General features: G+C 39.2%; 1 long non-coding RNA gene across 1 annotated transcript in view; it reads left to right on the forward strand.

The window, feature by feature from the left end:
- Positions 1–14315, forward strand: part of LOC121958558 (uncharacterized) — a 38861-nt gene that overhangs the window by 6079 nt on the left and 18467 nt on the right. Inside the window, exon 3 of the long non-coding RNA XR_006106855.2 lies at positions 872–980. This is a non-coding gene — a long non-coding RNA (uncharacterized LOC121958558). The remainder of the gene's footprint in view (positions 1–871; positions 981–14315) is intronic.

Genomic DNA, 14315 nt, shown 5'->3' on the forward strand with positions numbered 1-14315 from the left:
TGGCATTTTATGGTAATTTTATGTATATATAAACAAACACTAAGGAGCTAAAACTAACATTACCATCTCTATTCAAAATTCCTTTTTTTGCTCAGTGGATCCATCGTTAGCACTGTAAGCTTGTTTACAATGTGACATGAACGCTGCTGTCACACTGAACATCAAATTGGGGCCCCATTAAGACTTTAAAACTTTGTATGGAAAACAAAACGAATCATTGAGTATTCGTATTTAACAGCCAAATCTGATTCGACGGGCATAATTCTGAGTCGGGTAAAGCCCTAATAGTTTGGTTGCAATGTGATTCATGACTTTCAATGGCTAGAAAATAATAAATCATTTCTCTCACATGTTTACCGTATATGACTCCTCTCGCCCTTCTGTTGTCACAGTGCATTGACTACAATGCTTCCTCTGGTACTTGAATAGTAATATTGCTGGTGTGGGTAATGTGTTCCACTATTTGTACTTGAAGCTTTAGGGCCTCGTTCAAACAGATTGATTTTCAGGACTGGAAATGAACATTTCCTCAGTCTTTCCTGGTTGTGTGACTGGGCTGACGGTAATCTTCATGTGCACATATAAATAGAGCGACATGAGTTTTCATACTTGTGTGTGTGTGTGTATGCACCTGTGTGCACGGTTAGCGTTGTGGAGACGACCGGCCTTCCAGCTATGCAGTCCCATTAAGATAAGCCTTTACTCCACTCAGCCGAAAAACGTCAACAAACAGAGAGCAAAACCTCCTGCTGCGACACACGCGCATTATACACACATTACACACACAGGCTGTGCTCGGTTTGTTTACTTTTCTGTGGAGTAGTCAGGATGGGCCACGTGTATCTACTGTACTGTATGTGTTCATCCACAGATTCCACCCTCGCTGACATTTACCTGATAGGATGAGACAACAGATGAGGAGGAGGAAGAGGCAGGAAATGGCACACAACAAATCATCAAAGTGAAATCATGTGGAGGAGGTACTTTTTGTCGCCTTAATATTTGAAAATATATTTATTGTGAGTTTATATTGTTATCTGTTAATGAATGATGGGAGCAAGGCGTGCATAATGAGCAAGGTGAGTGATAAGGATGCAGACAAAACATGTGACGAACAAAATTTCCTCCCTCCCAAACTGTGCTTACATCCACGATACACTGAATCACACAAAACACACAAATGATGTACCTTACAAGTGTTACATTTTATATACACAAGGCCAATAACAAAAAAGCCCAGTAATACTATTATACAGGATAGATCGAGGCTGAAAAGGCATTGTGCTTACAATTGAGAGGTTCAGTGAAAATGACAGTTCAATGATCACTCAGAACAACTCAGTAATTTAAGAAATAATGTAATAGACATAATTCCTTTCTTTGAGTGCCAGTGTCCCCAAGTGGGTATAATAAGTTAATACAGTTTATTCTTTATTATTAAGAAATATTTGTACCATTAACTGTTTTTAGTTTGTAAGTAGGGATGTCACACATTAACCAGAAAGTAACTAGTTTATTTTGATGTGAAAATGTGAAATACAAGATGCCTTTCCTTGTAGTCTGGTACTTCATTGTCTTGGTGAGCTTTAGCACTGCCTTTCAAAGGGCCATCCATGTAGAGGAGGTGAAATTTTAATATGTTGTGGTTTAATTGTTTTGCCTTTTATTTTCTGTTAGCTTTGCTGACAGAGAGCCGTCCAGCCAAATGCTAGCGTCTTGTCTCCGCTGGCTTGTTGGCTGCTCTGCATTGTGCACCACATGCGTCTGGTGGGAGCTAATATTAACTAGTGTGTAGCACTGTTAATTTAATAATTACAGCTGATAACGCCGTCCTGGTGGCAGAATGTGTTCACCAACATTGTACCCACCCTCTGGTCTTATTCTAGGTAGTCCCAATGAGTAAGCAGCTTTGTTTTTAGCAAACTGCTTAGCATTGTAAACTTTGTTGGCACCACTTGCCTGTTGAAACGTCAGAAGGAGAGCTTATGTTGATGTTATGGTTAAGAAATACCAAAGATGGTTTACGGCTCAAAATTGATAAGGTCTTGTATTTGCAGTAGGCTGCATGATAAGAAAAAAAAACAGGAAGCTAGAGAACTCTTGTGAATTGTGCCTTTGGCGAGCAATTTTCATGAATGAGTCAGTGTCGTGAAGTAACCAGTTCTTATAACACTTTGAAGGACTGAGTGGGGAGAGCAGCGCCTACTGTGTTTATTTAGTTGAAGTTTATGTGTTTTTTGGGGTGTCGAATGGGGACACAGTAGTTAGTCTCAAGAAAAGTAAAACTGAACCAGTGTGACAACATTTAGAATTAAAGCTGAAAAAAGCAGCAAATGCTGTTTTGAACCGTTTTAAGTTATTTAGAGACATTTTGAGCTGAAGTTTTGGCTGGCGCCAAGTTTCTCTCTCAGTTTCTTTCAGTTACTCATTTTGAAAGCGATGAAGTGGGCGAGGAAGGGCTATTTCATGAAGTTGAAATGAGAAATTATCTATGACACTTTCTTATTTTACAACAGAAAACTAAATAAGGTGTCATCTGGTTGGAGGGAGTTTGCCTAGGAGATGAAAATTTCTACTAAAGTAAAGAACAGGGGAGACTACCTGTTGTTGGCTATGTTTTGTCATTTATAGTAAATATCTCAACATAAAATGTGTTTTCTGATTTAAAAAATAAAATTACAAAAGTAGAAGTAGGATCTGCAAGTGTGCAGCTGATAGCTACTGGGTTTGTTTATATGATGGAACTGAAGTGCACATTTATTGGATTCAGTGTTTACAGAGAGCTCTGATCTTACATGATAGTCAGATGCTAGTTTGTTATAGGGACATAGTGTCATGTGGAAGCTGCTGAATCAGGTAACCCACTTGGTAAAATTCAGTATAACAGTCCGATCTGGTGTTGGTTTGATATCAAACCAGTTTGAACATTTTTTCAGCGGCCTAACCCTGGTATCTAAAGTGCTTTGTATCAACTTGTCAAGTGTGTAAGGGCAGTGGGCCTTGAAATTTTGGTGTTATTATGTTTGGCGAGGCTACCTGTGAGCTGGTTGACGCTACATAACGGCAATGGTGGAATCGGCAGGGAGACAAAGACTAGCCGAGCTATGTGTTCATTTTCAGGCAGAAAAGTGAGAAAGTGGGCATGTGCTGGAGTTAGAAAAGGCGAGGGGTACAATAGGTATAAATACTTGGTCTTGCATTACAGTTGCATGATTGTAATCACAGTAAAAGCTGCTACCCTGCATTTTAAATCAGCTGCAAAGACGAGCTCCCATTGACTCCTTTTAAAACTTCTCTGGACCTTTCTGCTCAGGAGAGAGGGATTTAGTAGGCCTGCTGTTTAGCCAATGCTTGGACTGATTGGGTTTATTTTTACCCTGTCCACTCTCCGCTGCTCCTCCAAGGCCCTGCCGCTCTAAAAAGGAGGGTAGCATCTCTGTGGGAGCAGTTTTTCTGAGTGATTGCACCATTGTTTGACCTCAGTCCTGCAGTAGTTCCAGAGGGGAAAAGCATGTTCTGTCAGGGGAGAGTTAATGGGGTCTCATTTCATGGACTGTATTTTTAGCCCTGTGTTTGATGAGGACTGTATACACTGTATGCATTTGAAAGTTGTTTTGGTCCCTTGATGACTGAAGAGTCACGATGCATCTATGTCTGTAGTTGATGAGGGAGCAGGTGAAGGAGCAATTGCTGCAGGACGCTGGCGTATCTATCTAGCCAAAAATGACTCAGAAAAGATAATACAGCATAGATGCACCATTGTTTTTTTCTGTTGCTTTGTGATGAGAATAAAGTCAAACTATTTTACCATTTCAGTCCCGATTTCATTCCCTCGCAGCCTTTGCCAGTATTACCCATATCTGGTGTTTTCTTCCTTTCATGTGCTATTTTCAGAGAGCCCCATGTTCCTCTTTTCCATTTCCTGACTTTTCTGAAACTGTAGGAAAAAGTGGACAGTTTCTTTCAGTTTGACACCTCTCAATGTTAGCAACTGGCACAAAACAAAAAATATGGCTTTCATAGTTATAGTCTTGATTAAAGTTTATAATTTTTATTTTGTCTGCTGTTAAAAATCCTATTTTTAAAACCATTGCACCAGTGATAGCTAAGGCCAGAAGCATTGTTTTCGAATTGTCTGTCCCATTTTCTAGAACATGATATCTCAAGAACACCTTGAGGGAATTTCTTCAAATTTGGCACAGACATTCACTTGGGTTCAACGATGTACTGATTAGATTTTGTTGGTGAAAGGTCAAGGTCTATGTGACTCTCTTAAATGTTGAAAAGCCTGAAATTAATAACCTCCATGGCTAAGCACATCGCACATTGTGCATCAAATTAAACCTAAATGCAGTAAGTTTGACTGTCTTCAGATTGATGAAAACTCTTTCAACTCCAATAGCTGCTGCAGCACATCTGGTGTTTTGTCCAGCACAGTCTTCATCATCATCATCCACTCACAGCAGCAGTGATAAGCACACCAAAACTGTGTAGCAAGTCCCGTCAGTTAAACTTAATAATCCATTGTTGAAATCTGAGTTGAAATCGGCAGTATAAAAGCTGGTTAGCTAAATAAACGAGGTTGCAAAAGGGTTCATTGTGATGTGTCTAGGTCTTTCTACCAAATAATAGAAAAATATCAATAGCGGTACGGATAAAGACTCAGATCATTAAGGAGTCTCAATAATGGCATCAACATCAATAAAAATTAATGATCCCCATCCCTAGTGATATCTCAGGAACACCTTGAGGGAATTTCTTCAAATCTGGCACTGGACTTTTGTGGAATTAGATTTTATTATTGTAAACAATAGTTACAGCACATTCATAAGTATTTTTTCATGCCTCTGTGCTGGTAATAGTCGTAGCCAGAGGTGTTATGCTTTTGGTTGATGGTCAGTGTTTTCTGATGTTACAGTTTTTGGTTTTGCTTCTCTTGCTCTCATCATTTCAGTTAAACTCCTGTATATTTAAATTTAATGATTTTACACTGTCCTCTTTATTCATGCGGTTTACTATCTCCTTAAATTACCTCAATATCACAGGTTGATGATATATAACAGTCCGAGGGTGGACTTTAAAATATATCCCAACTAACAGGAAGCTGAACTGCAGAGTCCTCTTTACCTGCTTTCCAAAAGCCAAGTCACTGATGACGAAAAACACCCCCGGCAGACTCACGACTCAGCAGCTAAAGTTAGTCTGGGAGAAACACTCAGGGGGATCCAGTATGGAGCAACATCTTACAGACATGTTCGGACAAGTGAGTTGCATCCGTCACTCACAATGCTGCTGAAGTTAGATATGGACACAGCCGACTGTTTTGGAATGTGAGTCACAGACGGGAATAAGTTGCTGTTTGCAGACATACACGGCATGCAGACAAGTATCTCATCAGTGGAGGTCCCTGGGGTTTTTTACTTCACTAACAAGCTTAAAGAGTATACGGGATGTTGTCCAGGAATTGTTGCCGATTTGAATTCCTGACTAGGATAGGTCATGGGACCAACATTTTAAATACACTTTGGAATTATTAGTCGGAGGTATGAGGTTTTTATCATCTATATTATCACAGGGCTGTTGGAGCATATTATTAGTCAGTTACATTCTCTCACAGGTAAGGTAAGGTCTTCTTATCGCAAAAGACTTCTAACAACCAAACCGCCAGTATAAAAGTTTGCAGTGTACATTTCTGTAAACAATTGCTACGTAACATTTGTATTTTAAATTTGTAGCTGAAATGTTGAGACTTTATGTTTCAACAAAGCTGTGAATAACATGGTTAGATTTAGCCTCAATGCTAAAATACACTTGGTTTTGGTGCCACTGCCAGAAATGCTGTAATTTAAGGAGTCGTGGTATGTTTTTATACTTGCTACTTGCTAGCTCATCGGGACAGGGGCTAATGAACGCTCCAAAGTTAGGCTAAATTTTGGCAACTGGCATAGCCATTTTAAAACGGGTCCCTTAGGCTCTCACCTCAAGGCCTCTGAGTGAAAGTGGGTCCCACGTGTCTGTACTTTACAGACATGCACACTGTATGCTCATCCTATGCAGTTTTTTCTTGGTAGGAAGCGTTTATAGTCACTCTGGGCAGTGGCTAATGATAAAGCTACAGTTGTCTATACAATCATCTCTAATCGACACCCAGCTTCTCGGGGTTCAGTCCCCCATTAAACAACCGCATGAAGGAACTAAAATTACCATTCAGCAAAGGGACAATAAAAATCAACTTTAATTTTACACATATAAATATATAAATAAGAAGATGCTTGTCAAAGTGCTAAAACTATTGCATACCATAGTAAAGCTTAATCCTGCCAAAGTCCAAAATAATACTGTGGAATTATTTCTACTGAAAAAACTTATCACAGTATTTGCACAATTTGATAAGCTGTATAATAAGCATACACGCGAATGGTAAACTTAGTCATTATAAACGACCCAAATGTGTCATTTGCTTTGTTACTAAGATTACAGTTTTCTTTTTAAAAAGTGAATTTCTAGGTTTCCCACACTTTCATTTATTTGTTGCAGTCTGCCACGATTAAAACATACGCCAGCACATTTTCATTCTATATTTTGTGGAGATGGGCCAATCATTAAGAGTGCTGTTGGACTATATTAGGATATGATGATAATAAGTAAATATACCCTTTGATTATTGATGCACCACACTCTTGTGTGCACTCTGGACACAGACTTAACCAAACACGGTGAAAGTGGAACTTAACAGTTAATTCATGCTGAGTTTCAAACTTTGCTTTCACTCATTTCTGCAGAAGCCGGTCCTCTCGTCCATTGATCTGATCAGCTCTGGCCAGATCAACAGATCAATTATCCTCTCTTCCACTCAAACTCCCCATACTGCCTCAAAAAAGAACAAAAATGACAACATCCGCCTACACTGTGTTCACGGACACCCAAAAAAGTGATTTGATTTGTCTGAGATATGAAGCATCAGCCTCAGTCTTTTCCAGCTGCAAATATCAGTCAATTAATCAATAGTCAATATAATAGAACATTAATTAACACCTATTTTGACAATCAGTTAAGTCTGTAATTTTTCAGGCAAAATGCCAAACATTTGCTGGTGCTAGCTTCTCAGATATGTGGATTTGGTGGTTTTCTTTGCCATTTATGATTGAAAACAATAAATAATACAATGTTACATTTCAAGGACCAGGCACAGAACATTCATCTGTAAAAATATGTCGAAAATATGTCTAAAGAATTCCATTTGTTCAAACCGTCTTCCTCAGGCAGCAGTGTCTGTACACCATCTATGTTTGAGTGTGAAGCACTGTGCTGCTAAACAGCAGAAAGGATTGTATGTTCTCTAACCTCTTGAGTAAAGTCCCCCCTCCGGGTGCAGATCTGAACATGTGGAGAATTAGCTGAGGTGAAAGAAAGTCTGGCACTGCTGTGAATCACTTCACACAGACTGTATGACTGCAGATGACTGGTAATCATACAGACATGTAAGTTATCCTCTCCAAATCTCCAGCCTGGATCCAGCCGCAGGTATAAATATAGACAGTTGTCATGGCAACGTATGTACAGGTGGCTGATAATGTTCATGTGTAACAATCTGGCAATCACATAAGCGGAGACATGTGATTATAGAACTTTATGTGTGTATGTCTGTGTCTCTCAGCTTAAGGGGGGGTTAATAAGAATCAGCACCCTCTCTTTATTTTTCATCTCCCTTCCCTCCTTCCTTTCCCTGTCCTCCTCTTTCTCCTCCTTCTGCTGCTTCGTGTTTTGCAGGTGGTCATGGATAGCAGCCGAATCAGTGATTAAACATTAAAAACACCACAAAAAGTTATTTAATATTTTCATTCAGTTATAATAATGTATAAGGCTGTGACAGAACAGCTTTATTGTGATTTATTTTGCTGGCTTATCATCCTCCCATGTGTGTCAGCGGATGTGCTGTTTTGAACTATTAGATGTGATCATGCTGCAATGCTATAAATACGCTCCTCTGATGTGCCAAAAAAGGCATGTATTCCAGTATTAATGTGCCCTCAGTATCTTCAGTGATCAGAACCATGTTGCTATTAGTTTGGCTGCAGAGCTGTTTGCAGAGCTTTTGAGCTATTTGCTAATGTAAACATGATAATATGCTCACAGTGCTAACATGCTGGGGTTTAACAGGTATAATGTTGAACATCTTTAGTGTCTTTATTTAGCATGTTAGCAAGCTAGCATTTGCTAATTAGCAGTTCACACAAATTATTTCTTTGTGGTCAGAAGCACACACATTTCCTGGTTCAACGACATCACACAGTAGGCCCTAGTTACTGTTACGAGCTCATAAGTAGTATAAAGAGTCAGAAATTTCCTGTTGTTTTTTTTTATTCTTGTGTGTTAACATTCTCCGTCCCTTCATTTCACACTATGATTGAGCATTTAAAAATACTTCAGTGCTGTTAGGCCCTGATTGTATTATATGGTTGTATAACAAGTGAAGTGTTCTGGATATATGCTGGCAGTGAAGGCAAAAAAGGTTTAATGAAATAATCAATTTACTTAGACACTGGTTCAGTTAGGGAGTCATTGCCAGAATTAACAGGTTGGCCAGGTGGATTTTCAACACTTTATTTTTGGCAGCATGTAGAAGGAGGCCATTCTTAGATTTTCATAGTATAAGAAACGTAGTTCATCTTCAAAAATCCATCCATTTTGTTTTGCCTCTAAAAGTATCTCTTTAAGTTCGACTTTAAATGACTCAGCAGGATTATATATCAGAGGTTGGTAAAACTCAGTGTTCAGTTGACAATGAGCCTCTCTGACATACAGGTCCTTACCCCAAACCACTATGGCAACCCCCTTTTGTCTGGTTTCTTGTTGACAGTTTCATCATCTTTTGATAATGTTTCCAAAGCAACTTTTTGAGGCTTTGTTTTGTAGCCCTTCTGTTCTTGAAGAAGTTCAAATTTATTTATTTATTTTTTTGCAAATGTGTTTATTGCAGCGCTTTGAACCAAGGGGCAAAAGATGTATTTGGATTTTAAATTGTGATCTAGGGTGAGGTGGTACATCCCCCCTGACTCTGTGGAGGTTGTAGATGCTATGGGACTTTGCTTGTACCATGCCTTAAGATGTAAATTCCTGTAGAAGCGGAACAAGTCAATCTTCATATCAAACTCTTTGGCAGAATAGGCAGGTGCAAAGGAAATTCCTTTGGACAGTATTTGAATGCACTCCTCGGACTGGGGTTTACCCGTACCTGGTTCTGATCGGCTTGTATCTGGATTCCTTTTTTTTTCTCCACTATCTCGTCCTCTTCTTCCTCTGCTGTGTCCTGGTCCATGTCCCTCTCCTCCTCCTCTTTTGGTCTGGAAGGGTGGATATTCTTGAGACTGAAAAATCTTGTGATCTTTTGGCTGCAGTGTGTTCAGCATCATGCTCTTCCTCACTGCTTGTGAAGTTAAAGGAGACAGTCCTGGGTTTAGACCTTGCAGGTGGGCCTCCAGCGGTATTTCTGGATGCAGCCTTTTCCAACTGTAGACTTTTCCTTCTTTGTAGTCTGTTGCATCTCTCTTTCTGATCTTTTCTTGTTTGAGATTCTGTGCGTATTTCATTCAGTCTGCATTTAATTGCTCTTCAAGTTGTGCATAGTTTAACTGAGCTGAGTGTTCATCAATGCTCGTCCTCACTTCAGATATTTTGAATAACTCCTCTGTCTTTGTTAGACTCTTCTTTCAGCAGGAGCATCAGGTCAGAGAAGCATTTATTGAGAATGGCTTCCCATCTGTCTCTGTATTCCTTTTAATCATCACCTCCAAAAGCTGGAAACTTTTTATTCACAAATCTCTGGGGATTAAGCTTTTTCTCCAATAGTCTGATAAGGTTACTGAGTTCAGGTAGTGTCTGGTGTCCTTCTCCAGCAGGAGTCTGAGGTCTTTGTAAACCTTATTAGGATCCACATGGGGTGATTCTTTGTCAAACAAATCATCCATCAATGACGTGGCTGTGATAATTCGCTGTCCTTTTTGATCGTCACTGAATGTAAATGTGAATCCCTTACTGGACACTGTCACTTGGTGCCTGCTTTGGAACAGCAGATAGCAGGGAAGATGCAAATGATGGAGAGCACACATTCACAGTGACACATGGTGTGGATTTCACTGTACTCCCCAGTAACCTGAGTCACTGAAGGATTACCCTGTGAGAACAAACTAAACCTGTTAACCTAGAAAACAACACTGCAGTGATTCATGTATCAGTCCCTCCACTGAATATAAAGCACATTTTTTCCTGTATAGTTTCCAGCAGTCTGCCATTGCATCATGGCAGAGTCTCGTTTTGAAAGATCACTGAGTACAGAACACTCAAAGAAGAAAGCGATCCTTTCCTGCAATCCGTGTCTGTTGCTGCACTTTTGAATATAAAGAATTTCAACCCAGCTGGCTCAGTGTGCCTGACGGGAAACTGAGTTTACATTTTAAAAATGTGGAACAAACTGGGAAAAAAGTGGTTAAGTTTCACTTTCAATGTGCCTGACATTTAACTGCTCCATCTGTGCCCAGAGTATGCTTTGTGCTTCAAGATTTTGTTGCAATGCATAAATGAATGGTATATATATTTCAAAAGGGGTCCTAATGAATGGTCCAGCTCTAAAAATAGAAATTCTATTTGAGGTGGCAGATGTTTCAATCATGGCAGGCCTTCACAAATAAAAGTATGCATGGGAAACGTTGCTGTTGCTTAGCACTTTGCGACATGTTGTTTTGCTCTGATTGGTTGTAGATCTATCCAAATGTATTCTGGTCCCCGGTCAGTAGTCAGTAGTGCCCCTTTGAAAATCAAAAAATTATTCAGAGGCTCCAGACTTGCCTTGGACATTTGATCCAGCAATGTGGGGCTAGGTTCATAGCAAAAAAGAGGTAAAAGGAGAGTGAATATTGCACAATTAATGGTGTATAGACTAGTTAATAATTGTTGACTAATTTTTGGTTAATAGACCTCTTGTTAAGTGGAGTGATACATGCATAGTTAAGTTAAGTTAAGTCCCAGAGCTGTTATACTTGACATCAGCTCTCATGAAATGCCTCTTGTCTAATCAGATTACTTGGTCAGAACTAACTGTTGTTTAATACTCTTTCAAACTGAAATTATATAATCCTAACGAGAACATTTAATTTTCCGATCAAGATATTGCATCTTCTGTACAACTAATAATTGTTCCCTGCCTGTCAGCAGATGACCTCAGAAAATCATTTTTTGTTGAACAGTTTGGTTAGACATTGGCTGTCAGGGTACAATGATTAGACTTACGCAAAGGCAGATTTGCTGAGAAACAAGTTTTAGAATTAAATCAATTTAATGTGTGTTTTTATTTCAGTCCGTACATTCTTTCATGGTCATACAATCCACAGAATTAAACCTTACTGAACCGATCCTGAAACTGACCAAAGAGCAGGATTTACTTTTTAAAGCCAAACACCACTGTCCTCACCAGAGTCATCACTATGGCCACTGCTTCCATGGCAACGGAATATATATTGCTGAAGCAGCATAGTCCGACCTCATTAAAGATGAAGACTTAATGTGAGCATGAGCTACTTACAATTCATGTGATGACTAAATGTCTGCATCAGTACTGACCCCTTTCTACCTTGCTCTTTCCATTGCACACTGTAACTCCCTAATAGCTTCCGGAAGTATGGTAAGAAATGATGTGGAGGTTATGTGGGGCAGCTAATTCTTAAAATCTAACTCTCCCTCTCTGCCCATTATCTCTCTTAACTATTTCTTGCACCTCACTGCCAGTTCTAGATCGTGTTGTCTCTCTTGGTCTGATCACTTGCTTGTAAACAAATTATGAATAATGCTTTGCCAATCACGTACTTGCATGTAAATGAGGCTAATGTGGCATAATCAGTGGTTATGAGTTGCCTGTGTTGCCAACAGCCATACAGCATGGCTGAGCCTATACCTTGACTGCATGGGGATTTGACAGATGGGACCTTTCCTGGAGATCTTATGTACATATGCTGTGTAGGACTTTTAGTTCCCCCCTATTGTGGCTCATTGAGTGCAGATCGACAATCTGGGGATCATAGACATTTGGTAACGGAAGTAAGAACTGCTTATGAGCTGGACCCTTAGTCCCACTGCTGTACATGCTGTTCTTTCTTTATGTGATGGTGAGACAGACAATATCATATCCACCTGGAGGCATGAATGTTTGTCTGCTTGTTTGGTGTCTCCTCACTTCTGCGCTCTGTGCTTGCATTTACAGATCTGTCTTCTTCCACTCTGATGTGTTACATTTAATAGGATTATTTTCTGCTCCAATAATGTTCAAACCTTAAGTTTTCTGAATGGATCTGATAGAGCCTATTCTCACCTGAAAAAATCAGCATTGTTAATTTCTTCAAACACCTTCTATGTTGACACTTGTGGCTTCTAGAGGCTGATGAATATTGACTGTTCTGTCTTAGAAAAAATGCAAAAGTAATGTGACATTGTTTTTGGGCATCTGACCTAAAGTCAGACTGAGGACAAGCAAATTTTAGAAGCACTACATGTGTGTTTAATGTCAATGCAAAGACAAAAGCGGATGCAAAGTTTCTCTGGAAGGTGGTTTGTTTCTTTTTTGTTACTCTGTTTTCCCTCTTTATATTTTGACACATTTTGTGGGTTTGTGGATCCCCCCCCCACCCCTAACCCTAACCCTAACCCTAACCCCCCCTTATTAGCAGTTTGAGTCAGAGGTTGGATCCAGTCATAGCTGATTAATTCAGATTAATGGATGAAAGGAGGAGCGGCGAAGAAAGCAAACTTTTTGATGAGGCTCAATTCAAATAAGTTTCCCTTTCACTGTGTCTGGTTCTGCTGGTCCGTTTCTGCCCAGAGTACACTCCGGGCTCCGACAATGTGGTCTGCAATAAATAAACAACCGTATTCCAGCTGTGCTCCTAAAGAGCGGTCCTGCTTCAAAAATAGAAAATCTATTTGTGGTGGCAGATGAGTTAATCATGGCGGGCTGCCATTAGTTAATAATTGTGTGGGAAACTCTGCGTTGTGTAAAACTACATAACTTAAAGGTGTTTTCAGACTGAGCCTAAAGCATATTTGAGAAGCACTATGATTGATCCAATTTTCAGAACACATGAAGCAGGTGCAAATCTTTTAATAAAATATGATTTTTTCCTGGTAAAATTTCAGACTTTTTAAACTCTCTTTAAAGATTGCGTTGTGTTTCAGAACAAAAACTTCTCTCCTTGTTCACTTCTTCACACTTAATGGAGGACTATCATACAAAGAAGTGACCATCACCACCACAAAGGAACACTTGAGAAAAGCAGGTGACAAAGAGAATTTTTTCTAATTAAAAAATGTCTAAATGGAAGGTAGTAAAGGCCAATGAAGACAGGCTGACAAACACAAAAATTACATCTCTGCAGAATTAACCATACAGGAAGATGAAGTCAGCAAGGCAATAAAAAGAAAAGGAGTGTAGTTCAGAAAAACATATATTGTGTCTGGATCCAGAAACTTGCTGACGTCAAACTGAGTCAGCATGTGCTAAAAACCCAGCTCACCATAATCTCGCTGATGCTAAGAGATTGAAATTCATGTGCACACAGACCATTACAGACAGTTCTATGCATTTCACCCACATACAGGATACATATCCATACATAATATATTAACAAAAACAACAACCACACAGTCAATAACTATTTTTCTTCCTAACTGAAGACTAACATCAAAGTGAAAAGTACTTTTTCTGGGGCAGTAATTTAACTCAGGGTTTCCACAGTCATGTACAGTAGACTAATGAGAAACATGCAGACCATAATTTTGAAAATAATTTTTGGGAGAAAGAACTTCTGATGACCACATGCAGTACTGAATGCATGGCGGCAGAAATCCCATTATTAGTACAATTAGTGTTTTTATATTTGGGAGATCAGAGCCTTTCAACATAAAAAAATACCTGGAGACAGTCATCATCATGGATGCCTCGGTGCACCTGTGGTGTTAAAAGTTTGACATTTCAGTGAAAATAAAGACAAAATACTTCCAGTGTTGACTAGAATATAAATTAAAAAAAATAAAAATTGCTAGATAGTAAATCTGCCAAATTTATTGGCAATAATGTCAAACCGACTGCTTCTGCTGTGCTTGTAAGGTCAGAGTCATAATAACAACAAATACATTAAGACAGACAACCATTTATTTGTGAACAACATCAATCTTGCGGTGTTGCTAATTGCGAAACTATAACTAGATTTCTTTTTTAAATAACTTCCCATCATGCACTTAGTGGCAAATATTATGCCAAACTCACTTGA

This window comes from Plectropomus leopardus, chromosome 19 (assembly GCF_026936395.1).
Source record: "Plectropomus leopardus strain MGB_pleo_1.0 chromosome 19, ASM2693639v1, whole genome shotgun sequence".
Lineage (NCBI taxonomy): Eukaryota > Metazoa > Chordata > Actinopteri > Perciformes > Serranidae > Plectropomus > Plectropomus leopardus.